This window comes from Vanellus vanellus, assembly GCF_965231255.1.
Source record: "Vanellus vanellus genome assembly, chromosome: 7".
Lineage (NCBI taxonomy): Eukaryota > Metazoa > Chordata > Aves > Charadriiformes > Charadriidae > Vanellus > Vanellus vanellus.
In genome coordinates this window covers 37,780,635-37,804,486 of record NC_138912.1, presented here as the reverse complement: position 1 = coordinate 37,804,486, position 23,852 = coordinate 37,780,635, and the positions used below count along the sequence as shown (strand labels likewise).

The window sequence follows — 23,852 nt, the reverse complement described above, 5'->3', positions numbered from 1 at the left end:
CCTTTAAATACCAGAACATGGTGATAAGGTGTCCCCTAAGCCTTCTTTTCTCAAGGCTGAACAAACCCAGTTGCCTCAGCCTTTCCTCATATGGCAGACTTCCCGGTCCTTTGATCCTCTTGGTGGCCCTTCTCTGGACCCTCACCAGCCCACATCTTTTTTACTTCATGGCGACCAAAACTGAACACGGTATTCCAGGTGTGGCCTGACAAGCGCTGAATAGAGTGGCATAATGACTTCTTTGTCTCTGCTGGTGATGCCCTTGTTGATGCAACCCAGCACCCTGTTGGCTTTCTTTGCCGCAGCAGCATGATGTTAACTCATATTGAGCTGCTTGTCCGCCAGGACCTCTAGAGTGGCTTTACCAGCCGGGTAGATCCCAGCTTGTGCTGCACTCCTGGGTTACGTTTTCCCAGCTGCAAGACCTTACACTTGTCCTTGTTGAACTTCATAAGGTTCTTGTTAGCCCACTCTTCCAGCCTATCCAGGCTGGAAGATAACATCTACCATTATGTTACAGTGGCAGGGGACAAAATCTCCCTGAAGCCTGGAAGCAAGTGAAAACACCACTATGAATGACCTTTTTGTGCTCTGGGTGAGAAAATAGCTCCACTGGTACACAAGAAGCTATATAAATTATTTTTTTTCTAACCTGCTTTGCTTCCTTCTCCCCTTTGCCATCACTCGGTCTTGCTGTCGAGAGTTGCGTGCACTCGCAGCAAAGCAGCACCAAGATGATGAAAGCATTGATCCAACTTGCTGCGTGACCCTGTTCAACACAGCGACGTGCTGTGCTGTCAGCATTAAGGGCGTCTCTAGAGCTCCTCTAAGCCAGGATCACAGGCCAGATTGAATCGGAGGAAAACCTTGCAGCTTTTTCCAGAGCTTCTGCTCTCCAGGGAGAGATTCCCAGAGCATACAGGGACTTGTTGGTGACACAGGATCTCGAGTAGAGCAGGCTTTGCTGGGAGATTTTATCTATTTTTATAGCTAGTGCGGGTGGATTTTTCTGCGATAAAAGCTGTAAACACCGAAGAAGCTGGAATGCTTCTTCCTGGCTTGCAATAATCAGCTTCTAGCTCTGAATCGCCCCAGTGTAATAGGGCTTGCTGCAAATATGGCAGAGGTCAAGCTCTGTTTGTAGGAGATAAGAGAGTCTATCCTTGAACCAGTTCCTTCAGGGGTGAGGAGAGGGAGCTGGGCAATGAGGAGGTGCTGTTGGTGCCCCCTTTGGGGAAGAAATTCAGCGTGACCCAGTCCCTTAGTACACATCAGAGAATCCACCCGTGCCAGTCCCTGATCTGTTGGAGGCAGTTTTCCTCGCTCCCGTGAGGAAGGTGGACATTGCTTTGTAATACCTTTCTGTGTTAGCTGCCTGGTGCTGTTGTCCTTGGCAGTAGCACGAGTCTCTTTTGCCGTCTCTCCTTTAAAACTGGCTTTGAGCAGGAAAAGGGTTCCCCCAACAGTTACCTAAAAAGTTCTCATCGAAATACCGACAACCGCGGTGCTTCGGCTTGGTGCGTCCTGTAAGGCAAACAAACAGCCCCCGCTTAAATCCTGCGCCAACTATAAATCCTACACTTTTTAATTGGGGAATTGATTTTAAATCCAAGCCTCTTTAAAAATCTAATTAATTTCCTTAATAAATAAATAAATAAATAGGGAGAGTCTTTCTCTCTTGTCATGCTCCACCAGGGGAGAAGAAAGGGAGGAGGAAATAATTCTTGGCTGCATCTCTGCAGAGCGCCCCGTTGATAACCTGGATAATACAATCTGATTTTGGCCTTGAGCCTCTTCCCGTGGACGATTGCGTTTCTTCAAGGACCAAAAGCTGCACTGGTGACTCAGACCTGGAGGAGAATGTCTTTTTTAGTGGTAAGCTTTTAATTTATTTTATTTTATTTTCTCCCCAGCCATCAAAGGCCATAGAGGAGGCTTTTGTCGGGTTACCAGTGGCTGCTTTTACAGAAGATAGTTGTGGGCACGCTGACCGCAGCCCGGGTCTCCTGCCTCCCCAGTGAGGACCCTGCTTGTTGGGTTAAAAGGGAGAGAACGGGGAGGGGGGGGAGATAAAGGAAAAGGTTATCCTTTCAGAGGTGGTTTGGAGAGATGGTGCACGTGCGTATGCCATCTGCCCTGAAAAGAAAGTTAGAGGAATTTGGAGAGGAGGGTGTGCGTACGTATAAAACCTGAGGTGTGCCGCACTCGGTGTTTTGGCTGAGGGATGCATCCGTAGCCGCATGCTGGACGTGAAGTCTCGGTGTGTAGCCGTTTTCCACACTTATATTTAGGTAGGGAGCTGTTTGCTTTTAGTTTTAGATTGGTTTATTTTTAATCCTTTCGATCTAGCTTTTATAGCGCTCACTGCAAGACCGGGTTCACAAGTCTTTGCTCGGGAGGTGAAGCATCCTCACTTTTTCCTCCGTGCTTTGGCATAGCTGCAGCTGATTTTGCTCCGGGGAAGAAAAGGAGGGCGGCTTGCCTCACCTCTGCAGCCGCCTGAAGGATGCAGTTGCCTACATCCCGCTGGTGGGCATCGCTTTTTTTTTCTTTGCCAGAGGTGTTTCTTCCCCTCCCTGGACCGGGTGAGGCATTTCTTCTGCGAGCCTGGATGCGGAGGGATGCTGAAGCAGAGGGGTACCAGCTAACTTGCATCCAGCGGTCTTCCTCCCTCCCTCCCTCCCTCCCTTCCTTCGCCGCCTCCACCTCGGAGCCGGGTTTGTTTATAGAAACACTGTCAAGCAAAAAAAAAAAAAAAAAGTCTTTCCACGGGGCTCCGAGGGAGAGGGACGTTTTCAGTTACTCAGTCACCCTCAAACTGTGAAGACGCGACGTATCAGCTGCATAAAATTAATTTATTTAGTTAAGGGAGGTGTTAATTAAGAGATCTCATTTATTGTGTCTCTGCAGACAGCTCTCGAGGGCCTTTTGAATTGTCAGCTCTGGTGACAGCAAAAGCTAATGGTGTCACGAGTTAATAGCGGGTATGATTCATGCCGAGGGATGAAGTGGGGAGATGGTGGGAAGGGAGTGAAGGAGAGGCGGCAGGAGCTGGCAACGGAGACTCGGGAGCACCTTGCTGGAAGCTGGCGAGTCAGGACGAGGTGCTTTGCCCTTCCTCACCATCCCCCCACCAGTAAATCCTGCTGGAGGGAAAGGCTCCGGCACAAAGTGGCTGCAGGAAAGCCCGTGGATGCAGAGCCAAAAAATGTATTTGCCTGGATCAACTTGAAAAAAAAAATAACGGACTGTCTGTGCGATCTGAACTGGAAAAGAATCTTTGATTTGTTTTAACTAATGAACTCTTCCGGCATTCCGAGAGGTTAATTCTCTTTGGTTAAGCGGGACCTGTCAATCTGATAACGAAGTGCAGGCCTAGCACCCAACTTACAGGTTTAAATTTAAAATTTCTTAGAAAATAACAAATACCCTTTTATCTGAAAGAATTACATGCTCCAGTACAGCTGTTGATAGGCACCTCCTTCAGTAAAAGCTACACCAACACTTTTTTCCTCACTTTTTTTTTTTCTTCTCGTGAGCTGTATCAAGTTGCTTTTGGAGGGAAATTGAAATTCTCTTGATGCAGAAAATAGACCAAAAAAGAAAAAAAAAAAAATAGTCCAGGAGAAACACTAAACTCCCTGAGTAGGTGCTGCTGCCTTCTCCTCGTCAAAGATGTTTTGTGTTTTCAGCTACCCAGTTTGTTAAACAAAGGCGGTATTGCTTGCGCTTAGTAAATCGGCCCCATCTCTTCTGGGCTTTCCTTCTTGCCCGTCCTCAGAGCTTACAAACTAAGCTCTGTTGCAAAGCCAAACTTCCAATTTCTGTCTCCAAACGAGCGCGAGAGGCGGAGGTCGACGGGATGCCACAGCCATTTTCCAGCTGCTTTCTCAGCCGCGCGGGAACCACCTCCCGGACTGCAGTGAGCCCATTAAGCAAGTTTAGTATTCAGGGAGAATATGGGGCACCTATAGAAAAATATGTGGCTGCCGGAAGATTATTTCAGCCAGCTCTTGTTGCACATAGCAAACTAGCAATTTTCCTCCAGGTCGCTGATTTTTTGACTTTCTTTAACCCTCTGCTAGCGAACGTGTATTACTTCTTCCTTTTTTTTTAATTGACTTTCAGTGATTTATACCAGGGTAAGCATTGGCCTCGTACTTTACTTTACTTTAATCTTTTATTATATATTATATCATACATTACTTTAATCTTTTATTTATTTATTAAATTATTTTCAGGCATGTGTGGGGGCGGCAGCGACCGTGCAGCTCAACTGAGCCCCTGGGTCGTGCCGGGTCTCGCCTGGTGAACTGTGTGCCTCTGCCGAGGGGGACTTGAGGTTTCCAGGGCAGTTTTCTGCCCTTGTGAGCTCCGGGTTGGTTTTTGCTGCGCTCAACCCCTCAGGAGCGGTTTGAAAGAGAGGAAAGGCGTTTTTTCGGAGTGGGCCCCTGCGGTGATTTAAGTCCAAAAGCATCACCGGGAGCCAGCCCTGCGCTGAGCCGCTGCCTCCCCCCTGGGGTGTGCTGCATTTTCCCGTCCTGCTTTTGGAGGGGAGAAAAACCTTGGCCTGCCCTTGGCTCCCATCGTGGCTCTGGGGATGCATTCCCCTCCGAGTTAGCTCTTCCCTCCTGATATTCCGGCAGAGACAGGGCAGAAAGGCAAAACGTGGTGCGAGACGGAGGTTTTCATTTACCGTTTAACCCCAAAGCGACGGGCAGGGCTGTGCCGGGATAGGAGCTGTAGGGCAAAGAGTTTTTCCTTTTGAGGAGCTGCATGTCGCAGAGATTTCTTCCTCCGGACCGACTCCTCTGAAGCCACGCAGAGTCTGACCAAAGCTTTTCGCACAGCGCCGTGGTGTGGATTCTCCGCTGGCTACTACTATGGTTGCGTCCTCTGGGCTGCCTTGCCCTGCCTGGCTCAAAACCGAACCGAACAGCACAACCCCTGTTCGAGCGAGCGGAGCGGCAAAGCAGTGGCCCTGCCAGCATAAATGATGGGAGATGGGCAGATGGAAGCATGGAATCCGGCTCACGACATTCCTGGGAAGGATTACTGCTCTGCATGGAGCGGGAGCGCCTGAGCCCTGAGGAAGGGGTGCTGAGGGGAGGGAGGTGCAAAGCGGGAGACGAGATCGCTGGAGATTCATTTAAACCGCAGTGTCGGATCCTATAAATCTGAAGGCTTTTTGCATATTTCCATATTTATATATGAAAATTCCACGGAGTGGCTTAAAGGCAATTGAAATAAAAACAGGGCTGTCAGAGCTTGAAAAGTACCGGCAAATCTCTAACAGACCATTTAATACAAACGTATGGGCTTGAAAAAGCTCCAAGCGGGCGGAGAATTTCTGCATGCAAATGCCTGCCCGGCCCCACGTTGGTCCCCATGTGCTGCCAGCGTGCTGGTGCCTTGGGTCTCCGTGGTTCCCTTGGGGTGTGGAGCAAAGGGGTCTCTCAACCTGGCTTACATCCCACGAGGAGGGTGCTGGAAGGGACTTTGGGCTGCTGTCATGTCCCTTGGGTGTTTTCTCACCGCCTTGTGTGTGCCGTGATGGTTTGGGGGTAGGTGGGAAGCTGGTCTTCGCTGCTTCTTGTTTGCAGTACACCAAAGCTACGAGCTGGGGAGGCCTACAAGAAAGCTGGAGAGGGACTTTGTACAAGGGCATGTAGTGATAGGACGAGGGGGAATGGCTTCAAACTGGAAGTGGGTAGGTAGGTTTAGATTAGATATCAGGAAGAAATTCTTGACTGTGAGGGTGGTGAGGCACTGGCCCTGGTTGCCCAGAGAAGCTGTGGCTGCCCCATCCCTGGAGGTGTTCAAGGCCAGGTTGGACAGGGCTTGGAGCAACCTGGGCTGGTGGGAGGTGTCCCTGCCCAGGGCAGGGGGCTTGGAACTCGATGATCTTCAAGGTCCCTTCCAACCTAAACCATTCTATGATTCTGTGATGATTGTAAGGGATGCCGGTGAGAACGCTGAGGTGCTGGGGTGAAAGCATTTTACGTCCCGCAGAGTCTGTGTTTGGGTGCTGGCTGGTTTGCTTCCCGGTGGAGACTGTCTCCTCCCTCACCTGTGAGCGTGCCCTTTTCCTTTCTGATCTTTGGTTATTGGTCAAAACAAGAATTCTCCAAACCACTGGTCTGAATCACCCTCGCTGACCTTCTGCCGGTTAGCAAGTCGCTTCCCATGGACTAATTTGAAGAAGCGTTGCAGAGATTTACACTTCATACCCAGCTTGGGGCCTGAGCGGGTGGAGTGGCCCTCCAGGTTTGAAAACATCCTTCTGAAGTTACCCCACAAATCCTTGTGCTGGTTTTTGGATGCCTTTATATGTTGTCCTCCTTGGTTGGGCTTGGGTCAGCAGTCCTTGCTGCTGGAGCTCAACCCTTTCTGCTCTCCTTGAGCCAGCCCCATATCTCAGTACAACGTACTGTAGATCTGGCCTCTACTTTTTATATGCGCTTAATGCCTCTAAAGAGAAAATCCTGCTTTCTTGATGCAAGGACGAGAGCGAGCCTCCCCCTTCTCTGAGTCCTCTGTCATTCAGGGCTTTTTTCCCCCCTTTTCAGCCCCAAGGTGGGTAGCTAGAGGCCACCGCCACATCTCTTTTCCTGAAGTCTCCAAATCAAAAGCAAATAATTAGCAGAGACAGAGAAAGCTTGGACGAAAACAAGCTGTCAACAAGAAGAAGGTGCTAATGTGTCTGTCATTCCTCTTCCCTCCTGGTCGGTCCCCAGAGGTGGAAAGCTGGGCACTCCGTCTCCGATGGAGGAGAGGATGACCCTGCTCAGCGTTGCTTGCCCGTCAGCCATGGCTGTCTCCAGACATCAGCTCTTGACTCTTGAAGACGTGTCTTGCTCTTGGGCCGGTTCCTTCTGATGTCCCCTGTCTTGTGGTTGGGAGGGATTTGCTCCACGGACAGCTTGGACGTCGGTGGCTGCAACTTCCCCAGCATGAGTGCTTTCAGCTCAGGTTTAATCCGCTAACGCAGATGCCTCAAATCGATTTGTATCCTAAAAGTGCCTATTTCTCTTCATTACAGAGAGACAGGCGTGCAGAATGAGTAGCTCAGATGTAGGTGTCTGCAGTTATTAAGTTAAGCAAGACGAATCCCGGTGTCAGCATCTCCCTTGGCTTTGCTTTAGGGGTTTGCTCCTTCTCCTGTAGGACTCCTCGTGGTGACTTTGGCACAGGGTGACATTCTTGGGAGTCTTGAAACTCGCTGGATATTTTGTGCCTGAGATGCGACATCGCTTCCCAGGAGGGAGGCAGACTCTGAGGCCATATTTCTGCTGCAGTCCCACACCGTGGCTTCTTCCTATAAAGCTCTTTGACACAGGATGTATTTTTTAACATTGATTCAAAAAGCACATAGGGTGTTGGCATTTCAAGGTGTCCTAAGTCCCTGAGAGGGTGATGAACGAAACCTCGACTGGGAGACCGTTTTCAGTGACAAAACGCACCTCGTTTATTTCATTCCTTGCTAATTTTTGGGCTGAGGAGCAAGCTCTTGCTGTTTGCAGGTGTTTCTTGTAGTGTCCTTCCTTTGCCTTGATGAGCAAACAACATCACACGTAATTGCATCTCTAAGGGATCTTCAACTAGATGTTTCTACCTGATTTATCTTTAACGTTGCTGTCAGCTGAGGCACTTTGGGGCGATTCTGCTTTGTCAGGCTGGAAGATGAGACTCCATGGAGGTCTCCTCTCTTTCTCTTCCTCCATCCCTCATCCCTGCTATGGTGATGCTGCTATAATGGTCCACGCAGGGCCACTTAACCCCGTAGGAGGAGGACACCTCAGTTCCCTTGTCGCCCATGTCTTCTGTGGTTCTCTGGGCACCACAAAGGTACAGAGGTTGTTTCTGTCTGCACGGAAGAGGCCGTGGTTTGAGGGAAGGACGCAGGTGCCAGGGTGCAAGGGGCAGTGGCCCTGCAGAGCATGGCCAGCTCAGTTCATTGCTGCCACCTATTGCTGGGCGAGGGGAGGAAGCGGGGCTTGGCTGCAAAAACACAGAGGTGCAAACATCTGGGGAGCTTTGCTGGAAGTTCACATAAATGTTGGGTCTTATTCTCCCCAAAGCTGTGACCTTGATGGTGGGGCTGTCGCTCTCCATTGCCCTGGTCCATCAGGTGCCACCAGCGATGGATGTTACAGGAGGTGGGTTTTAAGGCTGGCAGTGAATTTCTTGGGGGTTTTTGGAGGCCAGAGCTTGCTAACTTTTAAACGAGCTCTTACGCACTTCAGCCTTGGTCTTTCTCCTGGTGAGCCTTGGCTACGCAGAGGAGGGTTTGCCTGGCCAAGGCGAGTCAAGTGTGGGTGAAGCTTCCAGCATCTGGGGTGGACGGAGCACCACCCCAGCCTCCAGCAAGACTTTTGTCCATTGATTTTGAAGAAAAAAAGGGGGATCCCTGCCAGTAACCGTGGCCTAAAATACCTCGTGTGGGTGTACGGGTGCGGTGGTGATTTCTCCAGAGAGGCAATTAGTTCCTTGGTCTCTTCTTGGGCTCCATCCATCAAGTTAACAGCAGCATCTCTCATCTCCTCGTGGGGATTGCTCCCGAGTCCTGCTGCCTTTCTCCCGGCAGGCCCTTGCCGTGTCCTCCAGCACCCATCGCTTTTTCCCTCTACCAGGCATTAGAGGGCAGTCAAAGGAAACCTTCCCTCTCCTCTTGCTCCCCGGGCTGCCAGCCAGCGCCTGCACCCACCCCTGGAGCAGAGAGGATTGACCCCTGAAACGGGACCCAGCTGCAGCCTTTGCCTTGCCTTCACCCTCACCGCCTTGTTTCGGGTTCCCGGCCATGGCTTCGCCGGCCAAAGCCGCTCACGGTTTATGCGCCCGACGTTTTAGGAAGCAGCATCTGCGGCGCCGATAAATCCCCGCGCGCCCGTTCTCCCCTGCCTCGCCCTCCGTCTCCTCCTAATTGACATCTTTGAATCTTGTCTCCGTTTGACAAATCAGGCTACTTATTATAAGTGATGACATGTATAAATATTGCAGGCATTCGTTTTACGTCTGGATACCCTGATAATAAAAGCTATCAGAATCTCTTCCCCCCCCTTTGCATAGCAATTACTACCAAAGGGTTTTCTCCTCTGTCAACCGGAGCGGGATGTGGAGAGCGAATTGTGTCTGTGACAGTAAGATTTCCCTCTTGCATTGGGGGAACATGGTTTTGGGCAGTAAAACGGCGCTTTTTTTTTTTTTTTTTTTTGAGACTAATGCAGCAGCAGCACGGTGAAACCGTGCAAGCTGTGGGTATGTAGCTGGGGGAGGGGAGGGGGCGGAAGGTCTTGCAGGAGCTCTTTTGCTCGCAAAATTCTGGGTTTGATGGGCTTTGGGTGTCTGGGGTGGCCACGGCGGGTACCATCGCTGGTCTGAAGGTTGAGGTTTCTCCTCGTGGGTGCTGTCCCCCGTGCCTTACTCCGGCTGCGGGAGCCCTGAGCCAGCGCCCGGCCGGGCTCTGCTCCCGCATCCTCACCAGCACGCTGGCGGCTCTCCTGGGCTGAGGCTGTCAAATTTGCAAGGTATTATTTTTAGCCCAGTTTCCCGAGGAAAAGCAGCTTACGTGATTGTACTGTCTGTCAGTGCTTTTCCTCCCACCAGCCCTCCTCTTAACAAGTTTTGAACCCCTTGTCAAATTTACCAGGAGGTGGGGGGATAGAGAGAGTTTTCCTGCAAATTAGCAGCCGGGGCCAAATTCCCGAAGGAGAGGATGAGGCTAGATCACGGCACCCTGGGGGGGGGCAGAAGGAGATGCTGGGGACGGCGCAAGACGAGAGGCTGGGAAGGGCCTCCCCGCTGAAGGCTCAATACCTCAAATACAGATATTAAGCGCTCGTGCCTTAATTAAAGTTCATTTCTGGGAGAGGCGTTTTATTACAAAAGATTTCTCCAGCTCAGGCGTGTCCGTGCCATCTGCTTGGAGCTGGCGGTGGCCGAGCCCTCGACCCTGCCGGCAGCGGGGACCGGCTGCGAGGAATGACCATTCTCAGGAGCTCAACCGAAGAGCCTCTTTTCTTTCCCCCTGCCTCTTAGCCCAGGTTATTATTAACTGTGATTTATTAATTTTTTTTTTTTTTTTTTTTTTAAAGCCAAGTGCTGCTGCTGGCAGGGGAAGGCGCAGAGCTTAATCTCCTCTGAGTTTTCTTGGCACGGGTTCTCTGATGGCTAATAGGTTGAGCAGGCTGTCCTTCGTGGGGCTATCGCTGTCTCCTTTGTCTGGCTGTTTATTTTCGTTAAGCTTTTAGGAAGGTGAGAGTTTGCGATTTCCACCCCACGTCAAAACTGGATGAAAGTTCTTAGACAGTGGCTTGACTGAGATGGACGTGTAACTGCACACGCGTAGGAGCTCCTGTTTCTTAGGAAACTGGTCCTAATGAGAGACAGCTCCTATTAATGCTTGCTTACTTTTTTGTTTGAGGTTTTTGCTGGGAGTGGAATTTTTATGGGAAATCTTAAACCAAACAATGATGCTAATAAGCTGTAATCAAAAACAGGGAGGGAAGGGACCTGCTTCTTTCTCGTCCCACAACCCTTCCTGAGATTTCGAAAGGAATGCTTTTTCTACATCAAGATAAAGCCCAGATAGTTTGTTTTGTTTTGTTTTTTTTTTTTTTTTTTTTTTTTAACCAGAAGATGAGAGTGAAACTCCCGGGATTGTTTTATGGCTGGGGCCTCACTGGGAATGTTGGAGACAGAGAAGTACAAATCCCTGCTTTGAAGGGCTTGAATCTGAGCCATCTGCATCCCTGGCCAGTTCCCAACATACTACCAGGTTACTCGTGCTTTGTGAAGCTCTTTTTTTTTTTTTTTGGTCTTTTTTTTTTCTTTTTTTTTTTTTTTTTAAACCGCTGACAACTCCATGATGACGCTGAAAAATCTCTGGCCCGGGTAAATAAATTTGTCATTTGAAATGGCCTTTCTTCCCCCTCTGTGTGAGATCTTGGGTTTGGCAAGTTGATGCTTTCTGACTAAAAACCATTTTGTCTCAATCTCTGACCATCCTTAGTCACAGTGAGTGGTTTTTGCCCGTAAACACAGAAGTAGTTGGGTAAACCTGTGTAATCCTCCTCTGAGAGGCCTTTGCTGCTGTCTTCTCCTCCCTCGGACGGCCACCTGAATTTTGAGGCTTATTGTCACGTATTTTGATGTAAAAATCTCTCTCCCGATTTACTCGGGAGAGATCCGAATGTACTCAGAACGAGCCCAGGATTCCTTGTGAAACGTTCACCTGCTTAAAGGCGGCTTTAAATAAAACCCCTTTATTAAGAAGAAAAAAAAAAAAAAAAGAAGGAAAAGCCCTTTTTACCCCTTAATGCAGTGATGGATCTTTTTTGTGTGTGCAAACTTTAAATAAAAGGGGCAGAACTTCTAATTACCTTACCTTGGGAGGCTTAATAATGTTTGCCCAAAGTATCTTGTCATGAAAATTCACCGGAGTAAATTCAGTTTAATTTCTGCCGAAACCCCTTCGCTTCATCCCTTACTGCTTTCCAAAGACCATGTAGGGCTGCCCGAGGAAGGAGAAACTGCCGTTTTGGGTTCCTCTGAAGACCATGGTTGCAATTTTGGAGAGGGCTGGTGAAGACATGGGCTTGGAGATGCTGTGTTGCGTGGTGTCCCGTGCTGGCAGGATGCAAGACCGGCGTATCTGTTTCTCAGCAGTTTGGTTTTGGAGATAGCTATTGATATCTGTATTCTTGTAAAGTCTTCCTAGAGCGAGCGAGAGGTACTTAACTCCAGACTAAATTTGGCTGGCTCAGCTGCAATAAGGACCAGCACTCCCCGAACAAGCAAGCATTAAATTAATCTGGTTTGGACTTGGGGAAAAAAAAACAAAAAAACCAACCCAGGGAGATTATTTCTGAGCATCTGTAAAATGCAAAGCCCAGGAGCCCTTGAGTGACGTTTGTGGAAAGCATGTCAGGCTCTGCCGTGGGATGAGAAGTGCCTCCTCGAGCTGTATTGCTGGTGAAGTGGGGCAATGAGGTGCCCACGAACTGGGTGTGCCACCAAAAACTAATTACAAGCTTAAATCACGTCCCCGTGTCACGTTGCAGGGATCTGGTGAGCACGTAGACAACGATGGGCATGGGGCCGGCTGGGTAGTATTCTTGCTCCCCCCGTTAATTAAGAGGAACACGGGGCTGCAAGGTTCTCATGGCTCACTGTCACCGGTCACTTGCTGTTACTTGCTGTATCCCTTTTTATAAACTTTGAGAGCTCTCTCAATGGCAGGCGGGTTTTTGCTCCTGCTGTTCCCATGCAGGTTGTCTCAGGCCCTGGCTCGTATGACGGTGAATAGTAATTAGCCAACCTAAACGTGCTGATGAGTGGTTTATATCTGCTCTCTCCAACCTCACCGCAGTACTCGGGATACGATCTCTCGGAGATGTTCTTCATTAGCAGTTAATAGGTTTTTCTCTCTCTCTCCTGGAAGTGCTTTTGAGTTGTAGATGCCTTTGTATAGTCGTGTTGTGTCAGAGGCGCCCAGTCTGTTGTAGGACAGCTAAACACACAGGTGGGTCTTCTTCTCGTTTGTAATCTCCACTGAGTTTCCACCCTCGCCACCGATCTTTTGGATTTTGTACTGTTGAATGTCATTCCACATCTATCGGTCTGGTTCTCAAAGTCATCGTTTGCTTCCGAATGAGGCCAAAATTCATCGTTTTGGGTTGTTTTGCCTCCCAAGCAGCGAGTTTGATAAGTGCTGGTCCCCTGTTATTAAGGAAGCGTTGAATGCGAGTGGTGACTGAACAGTCTGCTCAGCAAAATCCCTCCAGGCTGCCTTCTTTTTTTAGTATTATCTGTTGTAATGTTATTTTTTTTTTATTATTTTTCTTTTAGGCAAAGCTTTTCTTTGATTCATAATTCTTATTGTAATGTTCCCCTCCTACAGTTTAACTAATCATTTGCCCACGTGGCACAATATCAAATGTTTTTCTGAAGTCCAGATGGTCAAGCTCTCTCACAAAAGACAAAGATTGGCTTTTGTCTGGGGAAAAAAAAAGAAGCCGTTATCTCCCAGAAAAAAATATATTTAGTAGGCTCGCTGGGCAGAATCTATCAGTGCGTAATCCAGTTTGTGTTTTCCCCGTTATCTTAATTTTCGAGTTGTTTCTCAAGCGGAGGTGCTGCTCAGACCAGCCCAAGCAACCTGTAGCTGCCCGAATCGCAACCTCCCTCCCCAGTCTTAAATACTCTCTCTTCTTTGATCTTACACCCTTCCGTCCCTCCCGCTTCCCCCTTGTTAGATTAGTTTAAAATAATCTGCGGAGAAAGAAGTCTCTGAGAAGCCAGGCAGCACCGCTGAAGTGATTATTTCCACTACGGTAAAGGTTGAAAACCGGTTACAATTATCACTCCTAGTTTTACATGCTAACGGGATTTGCCTTTGGGGGATTAAGCTAACTACTCTGTCATGCAGGTGAGTGTTTTGTTTTGCTCCTTTGAACCATCCTTTCCCAGGCTGTCAGGGAGTTTGCAGAGGAAGATAAAGGATGCCATCCATAGCCCGCTTTCCAAACCCCCACTCCCCCCCCCCCCCCAGCTCGGTGTGCGCTCCTGCCCAAGAAATGCAGCGGCTCAGGTTGGGGAGATTAATTTCGCATTGTTCCAAGGTCATCTCGGGCTCATCTTTTCGTGGAGCGCGCTCGCACCGCTGGAGAAGTACGGCTCCTTTTAGGATTCTTCCGGGCGATATAGCCGTGAATCAAGGGGCAGCGGGGGGAAAAATAAAGTCAGATGTTTCAAGCAAACAGAAATAAGGAGACTCAACCCAGCTTCTCTGTGCCCACCTCAAAATCTGGGGCTTCACGAAAAGGACCGCGTAGCCTTGTGCCAAAAATTTGGTGGATGGAGTTGCTGCCTCCAGTTGATGCTTCTTTATACAAAAGTGGAGTACTCCATTGGGTCTGTCCTCAGTAATGGGAAGAAGGCAGCTAATTAAGGCAGTAGACCACCATGGACCTGGGCTCATGGACTTTGCCGGTACAGAAGACATCACAAGCTGGATGGGTGTGTTTGGTTTACAGGGTGGCGGCTGGGTTCCACTGACCAGAAATGGCCCCAAATGGGACCAAAATAAGGCCAGACCAGGGTCTTGAAGGGAAAGAAGAAAACGCTGAGGCTGGTCATGATTTTGGGGAGAAATAACCAGTTTTGCTATAGGAAAGTGATCTAAGGCTATCAACAGTTATGGGAGGAAATCGGCTTGATATACACAGTGAGCAGGACAATGAATGTCAGCAAGGGGTTTTGTCCCAGAAGATGGTCCTGCACTGCAAAACCCTCAGCCATTTCCACGTCTGAATTGTGCAAAATTCGGGGATTTAACTTGTGCATCGCTCTAGGTTTCTTTGAGAAGATGAAAACCTTGCAGCTCCTAAAGGGATGCGTTCTCCAAATGTCCCCCCTCATAAGTACAAAATATCCTTTCTGTCATTCCTGTCTGAGTCAGGATTACCTTAAACACCCCTGAGTGACCACCCCCCTTACCCCTTTACAGATGGCGTAGGAGAAAGGCAGGACCAGAAATTGGTTTTCCGTTGGCTCTGTGGGGAGGCTGTAGCTTTAGGAGATGACTGGAATGAAACAAATCCCCGGCGAATTAATTGAAAGGGTCAATGTCTGTCGTTAATCAGTTAAAATTGCCTATAGTTATCCAGCTGTGTCTTTCATGTCAGCTTGAAGATGTCTGTGAGGCGGGAGCCATCTAGTATGTGAACTGGGTTTTGTTTGGTGGTGGTTTTTTCCCCCTCCCCTGTGGCAAGTGGTTTTTCAGTGGACACACAGACAAGTATGGTTTTGACATTTATCTGGGTTCATCTAAGACCTAGTTTGGCCTCTGTTCCCCCTTGCCATTTTTTTTTCTTTTCTCAATTTGGTGGGGGTCGGAATAACTTGACTTAATGACACATTTTCAGCACTGATTTCAGTGGTGACAGTTATTAACGGTTTCGTGATAAGAAACAGGTGTTTCAGCATGGTCCATCAGGCAGAAGAAGAACAATGCCTCCCCAATGTCATTGTTCACGATGTATTCAGTGACTGCTAGCTTTTTTTCATGAAGATTTTATTCAACCTCATAGGTAGCATTTACTATTTAGTATGCAGGCTTTGGGCAAGCTAGTGGAGTGGAAAACCTTTTAATTTCTTTTTAATGCAAACATGGATCTTGCAAGACCTTGTCAAGCGATTGGAATGGGCGCAGGCTCTTGCTTACGTCTCTCGGCATCACTTGGTGGTCCCCTGCGAGAAAATCCTGGGTGCTTCTTGTGGGAGTTGTGGTGCAAGGGGACAGGTCCAAGCCTGAAGGGATTGGGGCGATTCTCCTGGCTGCCGCTCCTTTTGCAATGAGGAGCCACACCTGGGATGGTTTGGGCAGAAAACATCATTAGTATAATAGAGGCATTGCAACAGTTCTTGGGCTCTGCCACCACTGCCCGTGCTTTCCCATGGATGGGCAGGTAAGGAACGATGGTTTTAATATATCAAATATGCTGGATAGGTTGGTTTTTTTCCAGACGAGGTGTGAGCATGGATCACCTGCCCTCAGTATACGGGGTGGGTTCGTGGGTCACTTTGTTTGGCCAAGACCCGTACTGTCCATTTTTGCGAACCCCCTGCTCCTCCTTTGCTGCCGTTCGCGCTCAGCCATATACACTCCGTCTCTGTTCTCTGGCTGATCTCACAGCGAATAAAGTGAAAGGCCTCGGGCTCGGTGTAGGCGCTTTGTAGAGCTCAGAAGGTGAGGGGGCAAAACTTCATCTCTACCTTTGCATCGCATGTGCCGTGAGATTGACTGGAGGGTGGCTGCCGCTAACGGTTGGATCCCACCAAAGTGCTGCACAGGTCTCACGTTTTCTGGACATGCTCTTGGTGCTCAGAGGGAAAGAGGTGAATATGAGGAAGAGTAACCACAGTGGCCCTTTTTCGTGTTCTGTGCAGGAGAGATTCCCAGAGAGACCTGCTCGCTCTGTGGATCAGCGGAGTTGGCTATCTGGCCAGCTTGGTAGATGCCAGAGTTGGATATTGTTGGGTTTCTCTTAAAGGGTCAACTTTCTGCATCCTTCATCTTCCCCCAGGGGGAAACTCCACGGGAGCTGGAACGAGGTGCTTGGACTGCTGCCTGAGGGACGTGGCAATGGCCATCTTCTCTTCTTCCTCATCCTCTGAGGATGCTGTGGTCCAGCTTTGACTGCGGTGTAGGGCCGTGGCTGCCTGGCCTTGCTGGAGTGTCCTTGAAAACAGGACTGGGACACTTGCAGCCTCTCACATCTTTATTTTGTACCACCAACGAAGATCCAACCTATTTATTTCCCGTTGATATTTGCTATCACAAAAGGGGGAATCGGTGCAAAGTTCACCAAAGGTACTTCGATGGGTCCCCTCGATCTACAGCGACGCAGTGCTGCCTCCCGCCCCAGTCCTGATGCCCGGGCTCCCCAGCGGACGAGGAGGAAAAAAAGATTAATTGGTGATAAATAATACATTTTTGATCCCATCTAAAGGTTGTTTGATCTCTGTAGTCTTCATTCCTCCAGTGACAGGGAGCTCAGTGTTAATAGCTATTTGTCACCCATCGCAGTGCTTAAACAGCCAGAGCAGAGCTGTGCTCGGCTAATACATCCATGCCACAGGCAGGGCTTCTCCTTATTACTTTTCTTTACAAAAATTAAAAAAAAAAAAAAAATCAAAAAAAAAAAAATCTCTGCTCTCCTGTGGTGACTTTTCACAGCAATTTCTCCAAGTGAAACAATTAACGAACGTTAAACGTCCTTTTTCTGGGAAAGCAGCGATCAGGAGAGAAGATACAGTATCCCTCTAAAATCTCCCTGTACATATATACGTGCGCACAGAGCCCCTTCAAGGCTGAGTAGAATTGGAAGTGATAGTTACCAGTATAATATTTAAATGAGCGCTAATTACCATAAACCGTTTTGGGTTTTAATGTTTCCTTCTGTACAGTATGTACATCAGGGCTGGAACGGGCTTGTGAGCGTGCATCGGGCCGCTGGTTGTTGTGGATAAAAGGGCTGATTTTTAGTACTGGGATTTCCCCGCCCAGTTTCCATTAATGTTAATGGGAGCAGCGGGGCCAAACCCCGGCCACCGTGGGGAAGGTTTCCCCTCTCGTCTTCGGAGACAGCCCTGCCCCAAGGACAGCTTGTGCTCCCTTTCCCATCCCACCTCCTTACCTGGAGGGGCTTCCCGAGGAGGATAACGATTAGGTGCCGAAATGACTTGGGTTTGGATGTGGATGGAGGGATGTCTCACCATCAGTGTGAGGTGGCAGCTCTTACACATTTTATTGGGCACTAAGGTGTTGTTTTTTTTTTTTTTTTTTATGGGGTTTTAGCATCCAAACCATGAGTGAGTTTGCTGGGCAGTGCTGTACTTGTATCTGCACCCTTCATCCCCCACCCAGCCTGGCCTGCAACCCCGAGGAGAGGGGAAGGGACTTCAGATGAAGCCGCTGGAGGTCGGCAGATCTTCAGGCACCTTGTGGTACCTCCCCAGCCCCTCTCTTGTCCTTCCTCTTTTTTCCCCCTCTCCCTCCGCGGGGACTTAGTTTGCCTTGCAAAGTGGTCTCATTATAAATGCATCAGCCTCTGCCGGTCTTACACGCGCAGCCTTCATTTAGCCCTCCGAGCTCGATTACATCTGAGGATGTCTTGGGGTAATTAAGTAATATTAGAACATTTTCTCTTCTATTTTTTTTTTTTCCCCTTCCCTAATGCAGCTTTCAAAGCAGAAGCCTCAGTTCTCACCCACTGGAGCCCACTTCTCCGCGCCTCTGAATTCTCCCTAATGCACCTCGCCATGAATGAAGGCTAATTACATTTCTGAAAGATGTCATTAGTGTCATACTCACGCTGGGTTTCAGAGAGCTGGCATGCAGCGGGGAAGGCTCCCTTAGGTGTCTTTCAGCTTCAACATGCTCTGTGCCACCGGCGAGGACCGGGGTTCAAACCGGCCGGGCTTTCCGGATAGCAAAGGGGAGCTCAGCCGGCCAAGCAGAGATGCTTTGGGCTTTGTTGCAAGCAATCTCTTTCCTCGGATGTTTTGCATCCTTCATCTCCGGAGCTCATCACGGTTTACAAATATTAACTAATTAAGCCTCTCAGAGCTCCTGTGAGATAAATAATTGCTACTCTAATGATTGGCATTATATCCGCTCTCTTCTCTAAGCATTGGACAGTGCTTTTTGCTACAGGGAAATAAGGAGGCAGAACTTAAGCATGCAAAAAGATAAGTGATACTTTTGGATTGTCCGGCCATCTAACCTGCTGGCTGGTGGCCAGAAATCTGGAGCTACCGTAACAGGTACCTGTGACATTGCTTTTGAAGCCTACAGTTCACGTTCTGCCCAAATGAGCTCTACTGACTTCAGTTGAAGGCTCCTCAGAAGCTTCCCCGGAGGGAAGAGAAACCAGAAATTGTCTGTTTGGGTAGCTCATTGTTCGTGTCATGGATGGGATGTTAGTTCCCAAGGAAACAAAAAGAAAATGGTAGTAACACATTCTTATTTTATTTTTTTTTTCTCTCACTAGGTGGTTACAAGGACAATGTTCTGGTTTTTACACTACCACTGCTCTCCTGTTCAACCCAGTGTGAGATGGCCACCAGGCTCCCACAGGTGAGTACTGCTTTCAGGGGGTGTTAGATGCTCGTAAAAAGAAGTCATGTATAATTTAGGGTAAAATTGCCATGAAAATGCTTGTTTGTATTGTATTGTGTTGCATTTTGTTGTCCTGGAGAGATGCGTCAGCTCTGTTAGCAGGGCTGGAGTTTGCTGCCAGGTCAACTATCCTGGGCAGTCCCTAACCCTGTGGGGAGCCTGACGTCCCCCTCTGCCTGCCTGGCTTTTTGGGGGACTGCCATAAGCAGGGTAAGGACGGGGGCACTCTTGCTGTGGCCCAGGCTCGCTACAGATCAAAGCGGGATAGTAAGGGATGCTGCAGCCTGGCACCGTGTGCAGGCAGCAAGGGATGTACTATTTTTCTTCCCATCTTCTTCAAGGCCACCATCTGGCCTTGGAGGCATTACACCAGAGGCAAAGGACGCAGAGCTATCTTCATCCTTGGGCATCTCCGCTACAGCCTCCTGGGTTTTAGGAAAACTTGGATCTGGGTGTTGAGGTAGAGGTGAGCCACCTCTTCTCCTCATCCGTCCTCTTGGAGGGATCTCTCACCTCTCTGCATCTGCTGTGGGTGGCTTCCAGCCTTGGGTGAAGGGTCCCCCTTGTCCCTCCTCTCTCAACAGGAGCACAGTGCCACCGGGAGCCCTGATGATCCCAGACGGGGCTGTACGTGGCTGTGGACGGGTAGACTGGCTTTTCTGTTTCGTGCACTGGTGTGAAATTAAAGGGATTTTGGAAAGAAAAGGCTGCACCAGTAAAGCTAAGCTGCCCTGGGAAATGTTATATGGAGAAGCTAATTGTCCGAGGTGTGGGAATCCCAGGCTTTCCCACAGACTCTGCCTTTCCAGTCCTGGCCAAGCTGCTGGCTCTCTCCTGTCTGGAAAGGGAGACGGATGTTAATTGAGAGGCTGTGTTTAATTTTGGGGGCAAAGGTAGGATCCGGGCTGCGAGACAGCTGCTGGGGAGAACCTGCTGCCTGCGGGGATGGACCGGAGCAGCAGCCTGGAGGGTGTGGGTCCAGCCTGTGCCCCAAAAAAGCAGGGGAGGCTGGAGGGAAACACAGCAGGGAGATTACTCCAGGCGAAGGGAGGAGTGAGTCACAGACAGAATTTGGGGCGGGCAGAAACCTGGCCTGTACCAGTCTGGTAGGTAGGAGGGTCCTAAAACTGTTCATTTCCATAGGTTGAGATAAGCTCAGGAGCCTGCGCTTGCACTGGCCCCGACCGGTTCCATCTGCGATAAGCTGGCAGGGTTGTTTGTGTGGTTTGTTTTTTTTTTTTTTTTACATAGACCCAAACCGAGTTTAAAACCTCTATTTTCTGCTTATTGTTAGCTGCATAATTCAAAATTCAAATCCTACTGAAGGCAGAGTCCTGGCAGTGCCCAGTAGCGAAGGGACAGGAGGCAGGAGCTCAAACCCTGTAGCTGGTCCAGCCGCTCCTGGCGTAATGGTGTCTATCCAAAGGAGCGCTGTGACTTTTACTACGAACACCACATGTTATTTGGCCATATGAACGAGAGCCAAATTTCGGAAAGGCTCCTGTAGCCTGTTATCAGCTTTTGCGGGCTGGGAATGCGTGCGTTCCCACGAGCATCCCATCTGTCCCAGTTCAGAGGACCACAACCTGCAGTAGTTGCAGGGGTCCTGGGGGGTGGCCAGCAAAGGCTTTCCCAGCATGAGAACAAGCACCTTGTCTCTCTGTGGCCACCTAAGGTTGAGGCAGGAAAAGTTGAAGGTAAACAAGAAACTTTTCTGAGCGTGTTTAGACCACTTGAGGTTGCCCATGCTCTAATGACACGTTCTGCAGATTACAGAACCTAGTAATTACAGCTAATAAGTCCAAAATGTATAATTACCCTGTGAGCACTTTGAGCTAGAAGGCAGAAATAAGCATGGTCGTTACACACTCGTTAGGTGATCTATCGCTTTCCCCATTCGGCATGCAAAATCCAGGAGCGGCTAAAGTGTTTTCCCCAGCCTCCATCCTCATCAACGCTGGATGAAGGGAGGAAGCCAGCTCGTTTTCCTGCATCCATTCCCGAGCCAAAACAGCTCCAACATCCCGTTTCTTTTCCTTAAGAGAGATGATTCCTGATCAGATTTTCAGATCTGGAGTGGGAGGCTCTTGAGGGGAGGTTGTGTTTGTTTTTTCGTCCCACTGCTTTGCTTTCCTCCCTAATTAAAGTAGCTCTTTTGTCAGTCCCTGAATTTTTTTCCACCCTCCGGTTTTCCCAAAGAGGCTTCTTAACATTTCCTGCCTCTAATCAATACATCATTTATATGCGATAACTTTGTCCAGAGAACAGGGAAGCAGCTATCAGGGTTTCTCCTGTAATTCTTGCCTGCTGTAGCCGTTGACTGAAGGTCAATGCAGGCTTGACTATGACTGATTTTTACTGTCTTTGGGCAACCCGTCAGCAAAATGCAAGCTTTGTAAAAACCTCGGCTCGACGCAGGCCGTAACGGATAGCGCTACGCAGCCTGTCAAGCCCGCCGTGAAGCTGCCTTCCTCGGCAACGCTGCACGCGGCAAAGCTTCGCCTTCCGCTCGTGCGACACTTTTTGGCAGAAGGAGGGGACCCCACGCCTCTGTGGGGCATGATGGATATTCTGACAGATGCTATTTTCCCCGATTATACGGGTAGTGGGTGCTTCGATAGCGGGTGAAGCTGGTGCCTGCTCAGCGAGCGAGGAGAAGAGCTCCATTAGGCGCCCCTTGGGGACGGCAAGACAATTCTGCAGAGAGGACCTCGCACTGGGGGGAGCGGGCACCTCGTTTAACCTGCCTCCCAGCCAGCCTCGTGCTCATCTGTCTCCTGTCACTTGAGATCCCGCCGGCACCTCTTCAGCATCCTTCCGGCTGCGGCTGTACCGGTATGGCTCCCACTGGGAAGGGGACAAAAGGACAGAGGGCAGGAGAAGGTATTAGCAAGGACCAGAAGAAGTCTCCATCCTCAGAAATGAAACTCTGGGAGATGCATGTCACCCTCCGTGCTCATACATACCCTAACCCTCCCATGGACGTTTCTTGGGAGGAGTGGATATGTCCAACAGGAATGACCGAGGCCGCTCCACACCATTTTTGGACATGATGTCTCCCAGCAGTGGGATCAGCTGGGGACACTCCGGCTGACGTGTTTAACAAGCAGGGAGGCACAGACTCGTGGCCGTTTGGTGTCTTATTAATCACGTTTAATGTGTAGGTTGCTTTAGCGTTGATCATTTTAAAATTCCCTGTCGGAAAGGTTACCTGTATAATTATAGGTATAAATCTCAGGGACGTTCTTGCCAAAACAAATGGAGCGTCTCCCGCTCAGGCCAGGGATGAACCCAAAGAAGCCGTAAAAAGGGTTTGTAATGACGGACCAGGAAACTTGCACCCAACGCAAGGTTGAGAAGAGCCACTGAACTTCAGAGATAAATTGAGGCATTTGTGTACTCGGGAAGAGTTCCTCCAGTTGTCCTGACTTGTACAAAAGCAGGAGCTATCAATGCTGCAGGCTTCGGGCATTAAGCAATGCCCGAGTAGGCAGAGGCCAGGAAGAAGTTTGTTCCCAGCTTTATGGGTGCTCTGGGGAGGGACATGGGCAACCTCACCACCTTCTGGCACTGACCAGCCCTGCCACCTGCTGCTACTGGTTTCTGATGGCAAAACTGGGAAAGGCTCCAAATCTGGCCTGCTGCTGACTCCAGCAATATCCCGGCTCTCGTTGCAGTTGGAGCTGGTGTTGGCAGTGTTTCTCAACGGCATCTTGAGCACAGTAGGATGCAGGTTTGGGAAGGCACTGTGCAACGCATGAGGGTGGCCCAGAGGGTCCCAGCTGATGGGGCTGGATCGGTTTGGGCTCGGATGGTGAGGAGTCATGAGTTGCCTCCTCCTGAAGGGTCTCAGGTGCGGGTGGTTCTCCCACCACCAATGGTTTCTACCCATTCATGAAGCAGATCTTCTGGGAAGTGCTGACAAATATCCTTGGTTAGCAGCAGAAAGCTTCAGTCTTTTTAGTCCCTGGCTGAAAAACGTGTGTTATTTGCTTCTGTTAGTGAAGAAAATGGAGTTGGGCCTATATGCTTGGGGTTTTTTTTGACCTTTGAGATGCACAGGCTGGGTGAAAAGTCTACCACAGCATCTTTAAGTTCACGTGTGCCCTTAGAAACCTGCCTCTCCTCTGCTGCAATACCGCGTAAAACCAACTCTTCCTCCTCTTCAAATCACAGGTGCCTCCTGATCAGAGCAGGTCTTGGATGGATGGAGATATTCACACACCTTGTCTCCCGAAGGCCACGCTTGTCCACCTCTACCCTTTCTGGAGAGGATGCTCGGTGAGCAGTCGGAAGGAGAGCTGCTGATTTGGGTTTTTTTGGTCCGTGCCTGTGCTCAGCACTCAGAAGGATTAGTCACGGTTCATGCTGTCATAACAAATTAAGGTGGAAGGACAACAGTGCATTAGAAGTAAAATATTCTGTATTAGCAGTAAGAAGAAATATTAAAGACTTCAGTGTTTTGGATTGCTAATTGCAGGATGTGTTAATTGCAAAGCAAGCAACGCAGGCTCTTATATAAATTCCAGTGCCCATAGCTTACATTATGAATAGCAAGAAGAGTATATGGGACATCATCTTGATGAAACCAAGACAAACATCTAAAAACACTTAAACTCCTCGTCTGAAGCCATCCTCGCGTCTCTGTGGTATCCCAGTTAATCACAGCCCTCTCTAAAAGCACTGCCTGGCTTTTGTCTTTTACGCTTATGTTAGTTGCTTCCAACTTTCTCATCAGCCTCATCTATAAATTCAGACTGTTCTTAAATAAGACTGGTGCCACACAAAACCACTTCTCCCATCCCCGTGCACTGTCTAACGATTATTCCCTTATCCCTTTATATAACTGAATCAAGCCTGACACTTAAAGCACTCCCTTAGGGAAGTTATTGAATTTAACAGGGCTGAAACCAACAGGATTCTAGAGAAATGCTCTAAAAACCTGGGCAAGGTAATGGAAAACAATATCCTTTCTATAAGTTTCTGAGCTACCCTATAAAATTCTATGGCAAGAATGAAATTCCGTAGGACTTCTTTGCCCATAAAGGCTAATTATGAGTAAATTGACCCCGGTGCTTTTATTGCTGAGCCCCAAAAACTCAGTGGATACTGCTATCCTGCTTTCTCCTTCCTGGAGAAAGACATTTTGGCTCTACTCCTTAGCAAT

General features: G+C 49.1%; 1 long non-coding RNA gene across 1 annotated transcript; it reads left to right on the top strand.

Moving 5' to 3' along the window:
* Window positions 1-1,809: 1,809 nt before the first annotated feature.
* LOC309674637 lies at window positions 1,810-22,953 on the top strand. Its single transcript, XR_014269412.1, has 3 exons — window positions 1,810-1,875; window positions 18,558-18,643; window positions 22,862-22,953. It is a non-coding gene; the product is annotated as an uncharacterized lncRNA (long non-coding RNA).
* Window positions 22,954-23,852: the final 899 nt, after the last annotated feature.